At 36.5% G+C, this 17,030-nt stretch overlaps 1 protein-coding gene across 1 annotated transcript in view; it reads right to left on the bottom strand.

The window, feature by feature from the left end:
* The window catches only part of LOC145660613 (adhesion G protein-coupled receptor L3-like), an 880,165-nt gene that overhangs the window by 141,927 nt on the left and 721,208 nt on the right, over positions 1-17,030 (bottom strand). The gene's annotated exons all lie outside the window — the stretch shown is intronic.

Raw genomic sequence — 17,030 nt, 5'->3', positions numbered from 1 at the left:
GTAGTGAAATTATGTTTGGAAGAAAAAAGGGGTCAATAATTATTATGAGAATTAAGAGAAATGGAACAAAAAGAGCTAGTAGGAAAAGGTTAGGGGTTAAATTAAATATTTCATTTGATGCTAGTCTTGTAACATAAATAAATAAAACTAATATGTCCCCTAGGAAAACTAAAAAGAGAATGTAAGAGAATCAAGGGGATTCTCTTATAGTTGAAATAGTTAAACAGGTAGTAATGGTGTTGATAATAAGTATTAGTCCTATTGATAAGGGGTGGGATATTTGAATTAGGATGAATCTTAAAAATACTAAAATTATAAGCAATATTAAGGTTATTTTAATTTCAAGAGGTAGTTTATTAAAATATTAGTTTGTTTTGGGGACTGAAGATAGGTTCATAATTTCTCTTGATGCTTTTAGAATATTATTCATTAATGGTTTACAAGACCAACGTTTTAATTAAGCTATAAAAGCTTATGAAAATATTTGTTTTGTTTTCTAGTTATCTTAGGAATAGGTTGTTTTGTTATTCAGCGTAGGCATTTACTGATGGTTTTATTAAGACTTGAATTTATTGTATTGATAAGTTTTTTGCTTCTATATTATTCCTTGGGTAGTCTGTATGTTGAAAATTATTTTTTGTTTGTTATTTTTAACTTTTAGTGTTCGTGAGGGAAGCTTAGGCTTGTCAATTTTAGTATCTATTGTTCGAACCCATGGGGGGGACTACTTGAATTCTTTAGTTGTGTTACGATGTTAAAGTATCTAATATTAATGTTATTTTTAATACCTTTGGCTTTTAATTTTAAATTATGGTGAGTTGTTCAGTTTTGTCTTATTAGAGTTTGTTTTTTAATTATAATAGGAAATAGTATAGAACTAATTCCTTGGGAAGTGGGTTATTATTTATGAAGAGATAGTTTGAGATATTCACTGATTTTGCTGAGTATTTGAATTGTAATTCTTATAATTATGGCTAGAGAAGGTGTGTTGAGTAGTTCATTTTATAGAACGAGTTTTATTAGTTTTATTATTGCTTGTACTACTTTACTTGAGATTTTCTTCTTCTAGATTGTTTATATATTTTTTTTGAGGGTTCATTAATTCCCATATTATTTTTAATCTTGGGGTGAGGCTATCAACCTGAACGAGTGCAAGCAGGCATATACTTATTATTTTATACTTTGTTTGCTTCATTACCTCTTTTGATTGGTAATTTTTATTTAGAATATATTAAGGGCAGTTTATTGATGGTTAATATAAGAAGTGTAATAAATTTAGGGATTACGTATTATATATGGTATTTTGCTTTAGTTATTGCTTTTTTAATTAACATACCTATGTTTTTAGTTCATCTTTGGCTACCTAAGGCACATGTTGAAGCGCCGGTAAGTGGTTCAATAATCTTGGCAGGAGTTTTATTAAAATTAGGGGGTTATGGACTATGACGTATTATATATTTTATAGAAGATGTAGCTGTAAATATAAATTTAATTTTGCTACCGTTAGTATTGGGGGTTACTCACCTTTAAACGTAATAGACACATCAGTGATCAGAACTGCGTTGACTTACCACCATAATCGTTATGTGCACGTCAACAGATGAGAAAACTCCGCCCAATCACACTTTACTATACGATAAGCAAACTCACAATACTGGCAGTAACTTGAGTTATTGAGCTTGGTCCAAAGATACTGTCAGACGTGACGTGTTGGGGCACGTTAGGACAGTGCGTTTTTCATTTTTCATTACTTACCACAATCGTCCAACTATCATTGAATGACACAAGCCGTGCCCTTGAATGCAGTTTACGGGAATTATGTAACCACACAATACAACAAAGAATAGAACGTCAATTAAAAATAGCAAAAGTATAACGTTTATTACATATAGACGCCTGAACTCGAACGGGTAGTTCAGGTCAAAACACAATACAACCTCAATAACTGTGTGACCTTTATCGATAGAATGACTTACTGGTTTACACTTTCAGTTGCTATTTTCACCATACATTTGGATAAACTGCAAATAATAACACAACGTGAACGAATATTTTAATTATCACTCTTCCCCTTTTTTCTTTAGTAATTGAATACTGTAATCTTTCACCGAAGAGCTGAAATACCGATCAATTATACATTTATTCTCTTATTATTATTGCTTTTTTTTAAACACTAGTGATGATTACACTGTAACGCTGCACGAACTTCTATTCTACGTAATTGATTTGTGATTAATATAATGAACACAAGTACAACAACTAAATTCACTCTTGTCCCAGGATTCAAGCAACATTAATTTTACAGCCTTGGATTCCACTGACTATAGGATTATTGTTTCTGCGTAGCACAAATCGTATCATTCTCCGGATGATCAACCAGCAAATACTACTTTTTCTTCTTCTTCTTTTTTCTCTCGTACACACACCGCGTGGACTTGCAGACAAAGGAAAACAGTGCGGGTGTGATACGTGTCTGGTGATTGGTTAAAGAACGACGGAAGTAAAGAATCTTGGCGAATGACAATAGCGCTTAGTCTTTTGCATCCTGAGGAGCGGATATTGTCATCGGCATGCTGGGTGAAGAAATACACACTCTCTTGCTGCGCAGTGAAAATCATAGTTGCAAACCGCAGACAAGAGTCTCTATCAAATAAAAGTAAAGAATGCTAACGTCGCAAAAATTCTCTACTGCTAATGGGTCGATAGCAGTATGGCGCCCACAAGACTTGTGCATTTTGTTTTCGAGTAACATAAATGTACAAAGAATCCTGGACCATCTTCACGTTATTATTATTGTACACATTATTATTACTATCATTTCATTTTTTTTACTCAGGTCACACTTTACAACAATGACGATTATACATTACAAAAGATATTTTCCTACTTTTTCTATTACACACATATTTTTTTTTATCAGACATCTTTAATACAAAGGGTGGAACCTCAGATAAATAGCAAAAGAAACATTAAGACAAAAGAAAACTAAGCTGGTGTATCAATAATAATGTCAGGTAACACCGATGAAGACAACACTTATCTTCGAAACAGTTGGATAATAGAAAAATACATAAGTCGAAATAAACAAAAGCTATTTCGTGACAAAAACGTGTGTACGTCATAATACAAAACAAACATTATAAGGGTGAACTTTAGTAAGCGGATACACCACCGAACCAATATAATATTACAAACAAAAACAGTTAATATATGACCATAAAAATTTACAATGAACCTAAACAAAATTTTCTTTTTTTCTTCTTTCTTTTTTTTTTTACAATTGTATGCCGCTCGAAAAATTAGGTAATATTACTTTCCAACAATCTTCTGTCCACTCACCGACTAGTCTACAATACTGAGTAACATAAGGATCGTTCAGCATATCGATAAAATGTAACATTGACGGTGATTCAATAACCTGAGAAAGGTTTACTTTTACTAATGTTTCAGATTCATCTTCGTCTGCTTCGACAGGTTGATTCGTGATCTTTATCATAGGCTCCACCTTCGGTAAAGGATTATCGTAATTTCTGGATGATATGGAATATCCTTTAACTTGGCTAATTCTGTGACTGGCAAATGCTTACGGGCCATAAGGATCCAGGTTTTACATGTTTTTGGTGTGGGATTCCATAATTTAATCCTATCTACTGAATTAAAACCAATACTAGTCCCATTTGATGGATCCCAGAGCTCCACAGCTCTATTATTGTTCGTAACAGCAGTTACAACAAAAGGGCCACGGAACAATTGGAAAAATTTTGATATCTGCTTCTTCACAAGACTGCTTATATTTTGCTGTCGTAGAAACACAAAGTCACCTTTTTTCACTAATCTCTTATCTGCTTGTGTCTGGTTCCACCTTTCGTTTCTACGTTTAATTTTTTTCTTCCTTCTAATGTCTGCTAAAATGAGTCGAATACTCCAATCTATACCGTCATCAGGGTTAACACTTTCCTGTACATCGATACCAAAATATAGAAAAATAGGCCTGGACGAATCCATGTTTAGCTGCAGACTTGCAGGAGACACACCTAAACTTTGCGAAATTCAGTAATTATATAGCAGTACAGCTTGCGTCAGGTATTCTGACCATTCAGTGTGAGTGTGATAACACAACATGCGTAGCGTTTGTACCAGGTTTTTATTTACATTTTCCACAAGAGACGCCATTGGATGGTAGGGAGTGGTATGTTTCACAATGATATTATACTTCTTCATCGCTTGAACGAATTGTTTCGAACGAAATACTGCGGCATTATCGGTGATTACGACACGAACCAATCCCAACATCGGGAAGTAATACTCCTCTAAACATTTAATAATAGTTTTCGCTGTGGATGATTTAATAGTAAACGCTGTACAGTACCGCGTATATAAATCCATAATGACTAAACCAAATCTCTTCTGATTTCTTCCTACTGGGTAGTTGCCTATCAGGTCTATGCTGATGGCATCACGAGTACGATTAATAGGAACAGTATCCATTAGTCTAGCAGGTCGATGATTATCAGGTTTCATCTGTTGGCACGTGATACAGTCTCGGATATAATTCTTAATGGAGGTTCTTAATCCTTTCCAGTGAAAAGCCTTAGAAATTATGGATTGAGTGCGGTCCACGCCTGGGTGATGAATATCGGTATGGTAGGCTATGAGAATATTTTTAATGAGTGGTGGTGGTACGCAGATCTTCCACTGACTGGGCTGGTGAAAGTCTCTAACCAACAGTATGCCATTTTCCAGTCGATAGAATTTTTTACACGACCTTCCGTTTTTAAAATTGGCTTCCTCTTCTTCTCCTTTCAATACTGCGATAACATTCATGTAGTCAGGGCATTCGCGCTGTAACTTTGCCAGTTGCTCTGCTGGGATATTCAGAACTTTTTGCAGAACTTGCAATGCGTGAACTTTTAATAATCGATGTTCGTGAGAAGGAAATAATCTGCTAAGGGCATCACTAATAGTGTTCTCTGATCTTCGGATATATTCTACCGTATAATCCAGCTCCTGCAACTCTACACTCCATCTCAATAATCGGTTATTCCACGGTTTAACGCGGTTGAGAAAAGAAAGTGCATTATGATCCGTGACTATGATCTCGTGATGACCTAGTAATAAAGGTTTCCATTTACGTATGGCAAATATTACACTCAAACATTCAGCTTCGGTTGAAGAATATTTGCGTTCTGCCGGTGCTGCGTTCGGCTAATGCATTGCAAGATGCGTTTTTCCTCTCCATACTTTTGCCATAGGACACAACCTAATCCTGATGATGATGATGCATGTACCTGAATATAGAAGTCCTTTGAGAAGTCCGGGTGTGCGAGCATGATGTTGGCGCATATGTCCTCTTTGATTCGGTTGAAGGCTGCTTCGCAGTCTTCGCTCCACTGCCATTTTCGCGATTGTTTTAGCAAAGCATATAAAGGTCCAGCTTTTGCCGCAAAGTTTGGTACAAACGCTCTGGACCATGAAAATAAACCAAGTACAGACCGTAAGCTTTTAACATTGGTCGGCTTGGGCAATTCCTTTATCGCTTTAATACTACGTTCATCCTTTTTTAATACCATTTTTACTAACGATATATCCCAAGAATGGAATTTCTTCGGCACAAAATAGGCATTTTTCTATGTTTACCGTAATGCCAAATGCACAAAATTTGTTGAACACCTTTTCCAACAATTCTAAGTGTGTTTCAAAATTATCCGATGAGACAAGATTGTCATCGACATATCTCAAGACTTGATTTTGTAATTCATTTCCCAATACATGATACATCATGGCATTCAAAGCTGCTTGTCCGTTTCTGTACCCAAAAGCAACTCGTTAATATTGGTAACTTCGCCCTTCGAAATTGAACGCGAAGTACGGTTGCGAGTCTGGATGTAGAAGGCATTGTAAATAACTTTGTTGGAGATCAATGATACTGGTAAATTGTTTACCTTGCAGTTTAGCAAGTAAATCTTCTATACGTTTCGGGTCTAACCTGGCGCAACACAGAGTGAGCGTTAGGTAGACGTAGATCTATGCATAAACGATATTTACCATTTTTCTTTGCGACCACCAGTAAAGGATTATTGTGGACCGATTGACTAGGTGCTATGATTTGAAGCTGTAACAAATTTTGAATTTCGGACCGCACAAAAGGTAATGCTTTATATGGAATTAAATACTGCTTTCTAACCAAAGGTCCGTCAGATTTAAATTCTGCTGTATATACAAAATCTTTACATTTACCGGGATAATTAGTGAAGACGTCACGATACTTAAGCAAAACATCCAGTTATTGCTTGCGTTGGAAATCGTCTATCCCATTTGCTCTTTGCACGGCTGCAATAATTTGTTCATTGGTGGCGCATTGTTTCTGAAAGTGTTGTGGTTCATCGACCTTCACTTTATTTACGTTTATCTTCTCTTCAGCATCACAATCGCACATTACAGCACTGTTATCACCGTCATTTACTTCCGATTCGGCTTTCATAGGCAGTAAAGATACCATAATACGAATATTATCATATTCAAGTGAAACGGTAATACGATGAAAGTCAATCACACTCTGTAAATGAGTTAATGCGTTAAGACCAAGGATAAATTCTTCATTTAACACCTGTAACACGTATACTTCCAATAGGAACGACAACGTGTCAATTTCTACTGGTATAGCAGTTTTACCTCGACACTTAGTTTTAAATTTGCCAGTATAGTCCATGATCAAGACATCATCAGCGGGTTGAAGCTTCGGAGCGGTGATTTCTTTACTGATGTCTTTCCATGTACTATATGAAATAAGAGACGCTTCAGCGCCACTATCGCAAAGCGTTTTAATGGATACGCCATTGACAGTAGCGTGAATATATGCACTATACTGTCTATCGTATGTGGTAATAATATCCATTTCTTCCTGACTTTCTTCCGAATCACTCCTGGCATTATTATCCAAGTCAAGTATATAATTTCGTACACGTATGACGTTGACGGGGATTTCTTCCAAACTGTTGGCGACAACACCCCTTTCGAAGTCGCCTATGTCTCGTTTCCCGGATCTGATCCTTCACTTAAATTAACGTCCGCATTCCTGTCCCTTCAGTTTTGGGAATTAGGTCCATTATTACGGAAGCCTCGTCTTCTACGATAAACATTACGTTGACCATGACTGTGTGTCCGATTCGTTTCATCTACGGAATCGTTATTATTCTGTTCTTCCCATGTCGGTTCGATAACCTCATTATTACATATATCCGCTATACGTCCTGCTCCAGGATTATTATTCTGCGTCGACGTTGAATCACGACGATCATTTTCTGGAAAATGTCTACCTACATTCCTGGGGCGATTTCCAACTTTCTTACTGTATTGCACCCTAATAGCTTGTCCCGATTATATCATCTTTTTTGAGGGTACGCCGATCATTTTTGTCATCGAATCGATTCAACGATTCTAGACGTCGGATACTTGATAAAAACTCAGGGTAATTCACACATGAGTGAATCGTGAACATTTCCTTGTATTTATACGGCAAATTAGAAACGATATTGGCCAATATGGCTGCAGGTGGACTTTCTGGATTTAGGTCACTTAGTATTTGATACTGCTTAGTAGCGAACTCTAACACAGATTTATGAATTCGCGGATCGAATTGCCAATTCCTGCAGGCGGTAATGTGACTAGCTACCACTACCTCAGATTCAAATACTTTTATTAACGCCTTTTCGAATTGCTCGAAACTACTGAATGTGGCTCTTTCGCGGCACAACCCTCCAATATAGACGGTAACACCGGTAACAGAGCGTCGACATGCACATTTATAAGGTCAGCTTTATGCCTGAGCTTGCGTAAATATGATCTGGCGGTTTCTTTATCTAACATCCCATTGTACTTAGGCAAAATATTAAGTTCATTAAGGATGAATGTCGGTGGTATCCGATTCATAACCTTCGGATGATTTGAGATCTTCATTATAAACTTGCTTAGGCAGGTTTGATTTCGTTGCACTCCGAGGGCTAGGCATTATGGAACTATAAGTTTTTTGTTTTAATTCGTAAAGTTGTTTACTTAAACCTATTTGCTCATTTTTTATTTTCCTTACCTCGGCACCAATATCTTGTTCCGCTTCCGACTTAATACCGACTTGTACCGGGATCTGCTTAACGAACTGCGTTAGCCTGTGAACTACTTGTTCATTTCGGCCGTCCATATCATCAACCTTCTGTGACAGTAATTCAATATTATCATTATTTTTGAGGGAAACATCATGAACGTTCTTGACTTCGTTTTGCAAAATATCGCACTCTTGTTTAATTGTTCTAAGACACCCGCCGTTAACTGACATAATAGCTTCTAATTCGCCTATTCTAACACCGCTCGATTCTTGGTATTAACTGAGCTGATGTTGCAATAAAAAATATTTTTCATGCAATCCCTGAATGCTGGTACGATTAGCTTGGCAGTCGTGTTTTAACTCGTTTCTACAACTACCTATCTCACTTTTTGTAAGCTCAAAATTACGTTTGCATTCTTCCCTAGTCTGCTCTATCTTCACATCCAGATTGTTAATCTGTACCCTTATGTTTGTTACTGTGTTATTAGTTTCGGTAACGTTCTTACTTAATTCCTCTACCTGTTCACGTAATCGCATACTAGTTTCGGTGACAGCCCGTTCTAAATGTTCCGTAAGTGATTTTGCCTCGGCACTATTTTCTGAAACTTCTGTAACTTTAGCTTCCACAGATAGCATTTTTCTTTCCATGGACGCAACTCTGTCATTATTTTCAGTAAGATTGGCATTTATCTTTGACAACATTTCTATGATTTCAGTTGAATCAGCCATCATGAACGTTATGTGCCACCAAAATAATACCTTTTAAGATAAAAAGTAGTAACGCGTGAATACAACAAAGAAATAAACATGAAATCACACACACTTCGTAATAGGTATACTTTCCCTTTTGAATATGACTATACGGTCTTTGATCTCTCAAAGATTTTGTCAACATTGTATGTATATGTACTACTATGAGCAAAATAAATGACGCGTCTCTTTATTTTGAAGTTTTTTGAAAATATCTCCGTTTTCTTTATATGTTCGAAATTTCGGAAGGTTTCCCCAGCAGGACAGGTTAATAACAAACCCGTTTTCAATATTTGTGTTAGATATTAGCTTAAAATAAAGAAATTAGAAGCAAAAAACATTAACACTAGAAGGACCAAGCCGTCATTTTGACGGCATCACGTAAAACAATTTTCTATATATAATACATTTCTTTGAGTTATGCAATCATACTTTAGGACTTTTATTATTTTAAAGAGCGGTTTGATATAGCATATAAACATTGTCTGTTTATTTTAAATAAATACCTATTTTTGTTGTATACCCCTAGAAGGACCAGACCGTTAATTTGACTGCCTCATTTAATAATCTATATTTTGTTGTTGATGTGGACAGTTTTTCAGGTTGTACGCTATATGATAGTATCTCTGTTGGAAATAATAAAATTTGAAATATTTTACATTATTTTTTCCAACGAGTTTGCTATTTCATATGTTTTATTCCTGCTTTTTATTGCTCTAAGGGAAAAAATATGGTACTTCTTTGAATGGTTTTCTTCTTCAATTATGTTCTATCTCGTTGGTAATATTGCTCTCTGTATAAATAAAGGTTTTCTTGAAAGTACATGTGAATAATTACAAAAGCAACATGAGACCTGATAAAATGTACGTGCTTTCTGAGATTAGAGAGAAAATGAATTTTGCTTGGAAGAACAACAGAGAGATGACTTCGATGAAAATAGCAGTAGTAGCGAGAATGAAGTGTCTGAAGCTACTTCTTCGTATAAAAGGAAGGAAACAGATACCGAAGTTTCCAGAAGTATTGGATCAAATATCTTTATAGCAGGTCATAGGACACGTTGGAGTAAAGTGGACAGACAGAACAATGCTGGGCGTACTGCCCCACACGACATCCTTCGCGAGAAACCTGTTTGTTGTATTATGCGTTACATCATATTGAAGATGATGATTTTGGTAGTTCTTTTCGCTTGTTCATAGACGAGACATTGCTGAGAAACATTCTGAAATGCACCGTTATTGAAGGTCAGACAGCGTCAAGATTCTCTTTGGCCACTGTCAATCGCAGAACCCGTTTCATTTCTAGCAATATTGAAATTTCGTGTAGCTTCAGATATACGGTACTGGTAAAGGAACAATAGAACGTAAGCTGTGGACCAGTATTTACAGAAAGATTATGAAAAGAAAGATTATTTCTTGAAATAATGAAGTATCTTTGATTTGATAAAAAGTGCCCTAGCTCTTCAATGCTGAAAGCAAACAAGCTTGCTTTGGCACCATCTGTGTAGAACTTATTCATTGAATATTGTATCGGGCACTGTAAAACCCACGACAGTGTTTGTGTGGATGAACAGTTATTCTATACTAAGATGAGATGCAAATGCATATAATATATACCAAACAAGCCTGATAAATTTGGATTCAACGATATGAACTCAAAGGCATTCCCTACCTGAGAAACGACTACGAACAACGTCGGGACATATAGTTAGGCGAATATATTGTTCTGAAGACGATGAATCCTTTTCTCAACAGAGGACTGAATGTTACTTGCGATAACTTTTCTTACAAGTTAAAAATAAGCCGAATCTTTGAAAAAAATGACATCTGTGAGTTTTACGTCCCAGGGTTATGCCGGTTAGGCTAAAGGAGACGGTGATGATGAGTAATGAATGAAATGGTGGAATGAAGAAAGTGGGAGGAAACGGGAGAACCACGAGAAAACCCACGCACACGGTGTTTGCCCACCCCATAGTTCACATGGCGAGGGCTGGGATCGAACCCAGGACCCCAAGCACCAGAGGTGAACGCTCTACCACTGAGCCACCGCGGCCCCAATCTTTGAAAAAGAAACAGATTACCTTTATTGGTAGTATGCGTCCAAATAGAGGAGAACTCCCCAAAATGTTCTTGAGTCAGAAAGAAAAGAATATGTTCACTACAAACGTTTATGGATAGCAATCAGAAAATCCACTCACAGTACACAACTGTAAGACCAAGAAAAGTATTGCTGTCTTGAGTTCAGTGTATACAAGTTGAAATAAATTATATTGAAAATGCAAATTTACTTTCATGTAATAAAAAGTTTGAAATAAAAATAATTATTTTGGTGTATTATACACAGGGTCTGTGCTAAAGAAAAATAGCTCAGCCAATTTCTACAGGCAGGTAGGATGATCAAGTGACTAGTAAAAAAATTTCATACGTAGGAATGTACTACCATGAGCAAAATAAATGACGCGTCTCTTTATTTTGAAGTTTTTTGAAAATATCTCCGTTTTCTTTATATGTTCGAAATTTCGGAAGGTTTCCCCAGCAGGACAGGTTAATAACAAACCCGTTTTTAATATTTGTGTTAGATATTAGCTTAAAATAAAGAAATTAGAAGCAAAAAACATTAAATCGACAGAAATCTCGAGAATTACCAACTCTGCTAAAGTGGGAAATTTTCAAGAACGCGAGGGAATTCTGCAGTTCAACACGAAGCAGCGACATCTATGTCATTGAGAGAAGCGTGGATTAGATCTACAAACGAAAATTTTAACGAAATATTTCTAGTATGTCTTATTATATGCATTATCAGCGAACTCCAAATATATGAATCTATGCTAAGTATTAACGTATAGATAGTGCAAATAGTGGAAATTACCTATGGAAAAAGACGAATTGTTAGCCCAATCGTAATGAAAAGTCGTCTTTACTGTAGAACAGGTTCAGCTTACGTAAGAGAGCAAATAGCTCAGTTAGGTAAAGCAACGAGTTTGTATACCGAAGATAGACGGTTCGAATCCCGTGGAAGTACTGTTCTCATTTTTATCACTAAGGTTATTTTATTTATTTTTTATTTGGGAAAGAATCAAATTGTAACATATGTGTAAAACTCATGACGATACCAAAAAAAAAAAAAAAAAAAAAAAGAGAGAAAATATCGTCGCATTTGCATTAGTGTCTCTAATTTTTGTTTGCAAACAGTTTCGTAATTATTTCCCCTGTGCTCACTGATGCATAACGAATGTTTTCCAGTAAATGTTAATTCTAATTTGGAGAATTTTATAGTTTCACAGTGTTTCTCACTACATAGTCTTCTATCTACGTCATATTACGTTTGGATATTTTGATAACAGATTTCCCTATTAAATGTTTAATTTTCTCTATAAATATTTGTCTTAAATTGAAATTGTTTTGAATTTACTACATAAGCAAAGTTGTCCGAAGGAGGGGAGCTCAAGTAATAGATATTCTACGTAAAAGCAACCTATTGTAGAATGATGATGCTTCTTACCTTCAGCACATAATCTTAACGTTAGAGAGTCAGAGAGAGAAAAATCCTGGTTTTTCCTCCTCTATGACCACCCATCTTAAACCTCTACATATCATTGTTCGTCTCACATAATTTCGGCTCTCCAAAGACATTCATATTTATTATTATTATTATTATTATTATTATTATTATTATTATTATTATTATTATTATTATTATTATTATTATTATTATTATTTAACACTCTTTATTCTACATGCCATCTCTGAATTTTTCGATACAGCCCCCTTAGTACTATGAAACTCTCTTCTTCCATAGTGAAATGGAAAAATATCATATAATTGCAGTAGTAAGGGCCTGACTATAGGACACTTTTTGGCCCCTGGGTCCCTGCCTCAGGACCAATGGTCCCTGGCCCGGGGTCAATGACCTAGGGGTACCATGGCCCACCCCTAAAATTTGGCAGGGGTACATAGGACCACCCCAGGACCCATGGTCCCTGGCCTGTGTCAATGACCTAGGGGGGGTACTTAGGACCACCCCTCTAGATTTTGGCAGGGGTACATAGGACCACCCCCCTTAAATTTTGGAAATTGCCAAATCTAAAAATTTGGTATGGTAGCCTGGGACCATAGTATGTACCTCTATTAGTATTGGGGGTCTATGTCGTTCCCTTTCATAGGTAAAAAAATTGCCAAAAATTCAAATTTCGGAGGTTTTTGACCTAATTTATCCCTTTTGATGAGGTGTTATTACCCTATATAGTTATATGGGCGTATACAGGGATTCATTCCCTTTTATAAGACATGGGTATATTAATGCACCCCTTGAAATTTTTGGGAGGGGTACTTTGGCCCACCCCTTCAATTTTGGAAATTGCCCAATTTAAACATTGGGTATTATAGTACAGGACCCTAATATGTATTATGATAAATTTGGGTTGTCCACCTCGTTTCCTTCTAGGGGTACAAAATTGCCAAAATATAAACGTAAGCAATACGTAGTACCACGTGTTTGGTTTTTGGTCGATTTATCCCCTTTGATGAGGTGTTATTATTCTATATAGTTATATGGTCATGTATAGGGGTCCATTACCTTTCATAAGATATGGGTATATTTGTGCACTCCGGGAGGGGTACTTTTGGCCCACCCCTTAAATTTTGGAAATTGCTCATTTTATATATTTGGTATTATAGTACGGGACCCTAATATGTATTATAATAAATTTGGGTGGTCCACTTCGTTCCCTTTTAGGGGTACAAAATTGCCAAATTTTAGTACAACCACGTGTTTGGTTTTTGGTTATTTTATTCCCTTGGATGAGGTCCTATTACCTTATATGGGTGTATACAGGTGTTTATTTCCTATTGTAAGACGTAGGTACATTTGTGCACCCCGGCAGGAGTGCCCTTGGCCCACCCCTTAAATTTTGGAAATTGCCCAATTTAAACATTTGGTATAATAGTATAGAACCCTAATATAGATCACTATAAATTTCGGTGGTCTATCTCGTTCCCTTTTAGGGGTACAAAATTGCCAAAATATAAACGTAAGCATTACGTTGTACCACGTGTTTGGTTTTTTTTTACCTAATTCATTTCCTTGGATGAGATCCTATTACCTTATATGGTTATATGACCATGTATAGGAGTCCATTCCCTATTATGAAACATGAGTACATATGTGCACCCCCGGGAATGGTATCTTGGCCCGCCCCTTAAGTTTTTAGAAATTGCCAAATTTAAACATTTGGTATCATAGTACTGGACCCTAATATATATTACTACAAAATTTGGGTGGTCCACCTCGTTCCCTTTTAGGGTGCATTTTGTTCCGCTTTAGGAGTGAACCTTGCAATCGTCCCGAGTTCGATTCTTGGAAATGTTGAATTTAATGTCCCCTTGAAACGATGATGAGAAATGAGAAAACATCATAAACTTACTTGCTTGCTGATTGAAGCAGAGACCTCACACATCAGAAAAAAAAAACGCTGAGCCATCATGCCAACTTCAGTGCGAGCAGTTTTGCGTATGAAAAAGAACATGATCAGATTATGTTACATTACACATTTCTGCTCGTTGTTAAGCATAGAAGTTTGTTATTGTGAAATTGCAGCATGTGCTTTTACTACATCAGCATTTTTCTCAGCTGACGGACTTTTAAAGCTCAACTTTACATTTATGTCAAAGACAGTTTCGTAACATATCGATGAGTGTTACATTTTTTTCAATCAAGTTTAAGGAAAATGAATCACATTTTAGATGTGGTAATTGAATGTCGTAAGAAACTAACGAGTCAACGGTATGATGTCATTATCAAATTGCGATACTAGATGTCGTAACGATTGATGTGTAAGGAGAAAAAACGTGAATAATGTCACAACCAATCAGATTGCTTCTTACATCACGTTTCGGCTCATGATGAAAGCTGTGTTTTCATTGGTTCTCCGTGATGTCATTGATTCATTTCCTCGTTTCTGATTGGCTGATAGTGTTGTCACTTTATAGTTGAACCCGTTTCAGACCTAAATAAAATTCTTAATTTCATTTTTGAAGTCCTACTTCCACGAAGATCGTGAATGAACGTAGGTGTACCTCTAGTGACAGCGTGACTTTACTCCGTTCCTTGAATTTGAGGTAAGTATCAACCGCGTTTCTTAACATCAATGGAGTGCTTTTGCATGAGGATAACATTGTTATCATTGTTTTTTTATTTTAGCATGAAATATTTAGCAAATGGAAGAATAACCTTCACTTACTTGACCGGGGATCGAATTAGGAATCCCGCACATTAGAAGTAGGCGCGAGAAATTTGTGGATTTTGGTTTAGCGTCCCTTCAGTAGTGGGGCTAGGAATACAGCTTAATGTTGAATCTGAGCGCATACTGGGTGTTGAACCCGGGCCAGAGGTGCGTAACGCTAACCACTTAGCTCAGTTTCTGAAAGTAAACAAAGAAACTACGCACGATTTTGTTCCCTACAACGTGAGACGTGGACCTACAGTTTAATGTGGGATCTGATCTCCCGCCGAGAAACGAATTCGAGTCTTTCTTGCCTTAGCTCGAGAAAAGCAAGCGCATGAGATTTTTGTTTTCGTTTCATGTTCGTCATACGTTTTAAAGTTCAGTGTCAGAGGAAAAAATGCTTACTACAATGATTCTTTCAGCACAGTTAGAAAAACAATTTCATTCATTCTTTTTATCACTACAGAAACTTAGGTCATTTACATGTTGATGTTGGTCCGGGTTTGATTTCCAGTATGACGACAATAAAAATTTTTAACAGTAAAACTATTTGAGATATGATAATTCTTTTAGGATTGATCGTGTAGTCATTTTGATAACGTAGTGATCTCTGAATTCAATTTTAATTCGTGCTTTTTTTTTCTCTTCTCGTTTTAGATATTTGTTTTCTTTGCCTATTTCTTTTTTGTTTTACCTTACCTTTTTTCCTATTTGAATATGGCTACTTCTGGCTTTACTGTCTTGCGAGAATTCAATAGACATTATCGGCGTTTTAATCTCGAAGGACGAATGCTGGAAATTCAAATTAATGCTCCGACCAGTGGCACCGATATTGTTGAATGGGTTCAGGCCTCCTTTCAACAGATGTTGGATTACTTATTGGAAAATGTCGACGAATTATCGATGGTTGGATTATCGATTTTATCCCACGATGAGAAGAACAAACCGTTTTATCTATCTTTCCGGCGTGCAAGTAATTTGACACTGGAGACTTTATGGGCATCCTTTGATCGCATCCTTCAAAGTAACGATAGTTTTCTCATGAACGAACCGTTCATTGTACATTTTCATCATGTGGATGTGCCCCGTGGATTTGGATTGGTGCGTCGAGGTCTTTTATCAAACGACGAATTATTAAAGTGCAAGAAAGGCATTTTACGAGTGAAAAACACCGACAAGAAATGCTTGGCTTATGCGATTGTGATTGCTATTGGTTTAAAGAAATATAAGGATACAAATAAAAAAGTTTACGATCAATATCGCAAACAGCGCAAGTGTGTTGTTCTCCCTGACGTACATGAACTTTTGTCTCGATCCTCAGTGAATTTAGACCATGGGGGATCCGTGGAAGAATTGCGACAATTGCAACGCTACTTGACAAATTATAAACTTACCGTATACACCAGTTTTTCAGGAGAAGATATTCTGTATGAAGGACCGGGTGGCGAAGACAAGATTCCAATCAATTTAATGTGCATCAATTCTCATTATGACATCATCACGTCATTAACGGCCGTTTTTTCTACCAACTATTACTGTGCTGCATGCCACAAAAAATATGATCATCTTAATAGACACGTTAAGAACTGTTCGGCCATGTGTGAGAAATGTTTGCAGAAACCGCCATGCAGTAAGACCAATACGGAGAAGCAGTGCCTAGAATGCAATCGTGAATTTTATGGTGAAACATGCTATACAAATCATCTGACTGTACCATACCATAAGGGCCAACCAATATGCAAGATGGTGAAACAGTGTGCCAAATGTCTACGCATTTATTCGTTTGTCCGTACAGGGGAAAGAAAACATGATTGTACTGATTATTTTTGTAATGTGTGCCATAAACACGTTACGTCTACCCACCAATGCTACATGAAGCCTGATACGACTCAATTAAAACCTGGAGTTCCATCAGTGTTACATGCCAAGAAGGCTATGATTGTCTTCTATGATATCGAAGCC

Source organism: Thermobia domestica, chromosome 9 (genome assembly GCF_964235325.1).
Source record: "Thermobia domestica chromosome 9, izTheDome1.hap1.1, whole genome shotgun sequence".
In the NCBI taxonomy this organism is placed as follows: Eukaryota; Metazoa; Arthropoda; class Insecta; order Zygentoma; family Lepismatidae; genus Thermobia; species Thermobia domestica.
The sequence above is the reverse complement of the archived record's forward strand: the minus strand, read 5'-3'. Positions and strand labels throughout refer to the sequence as shown.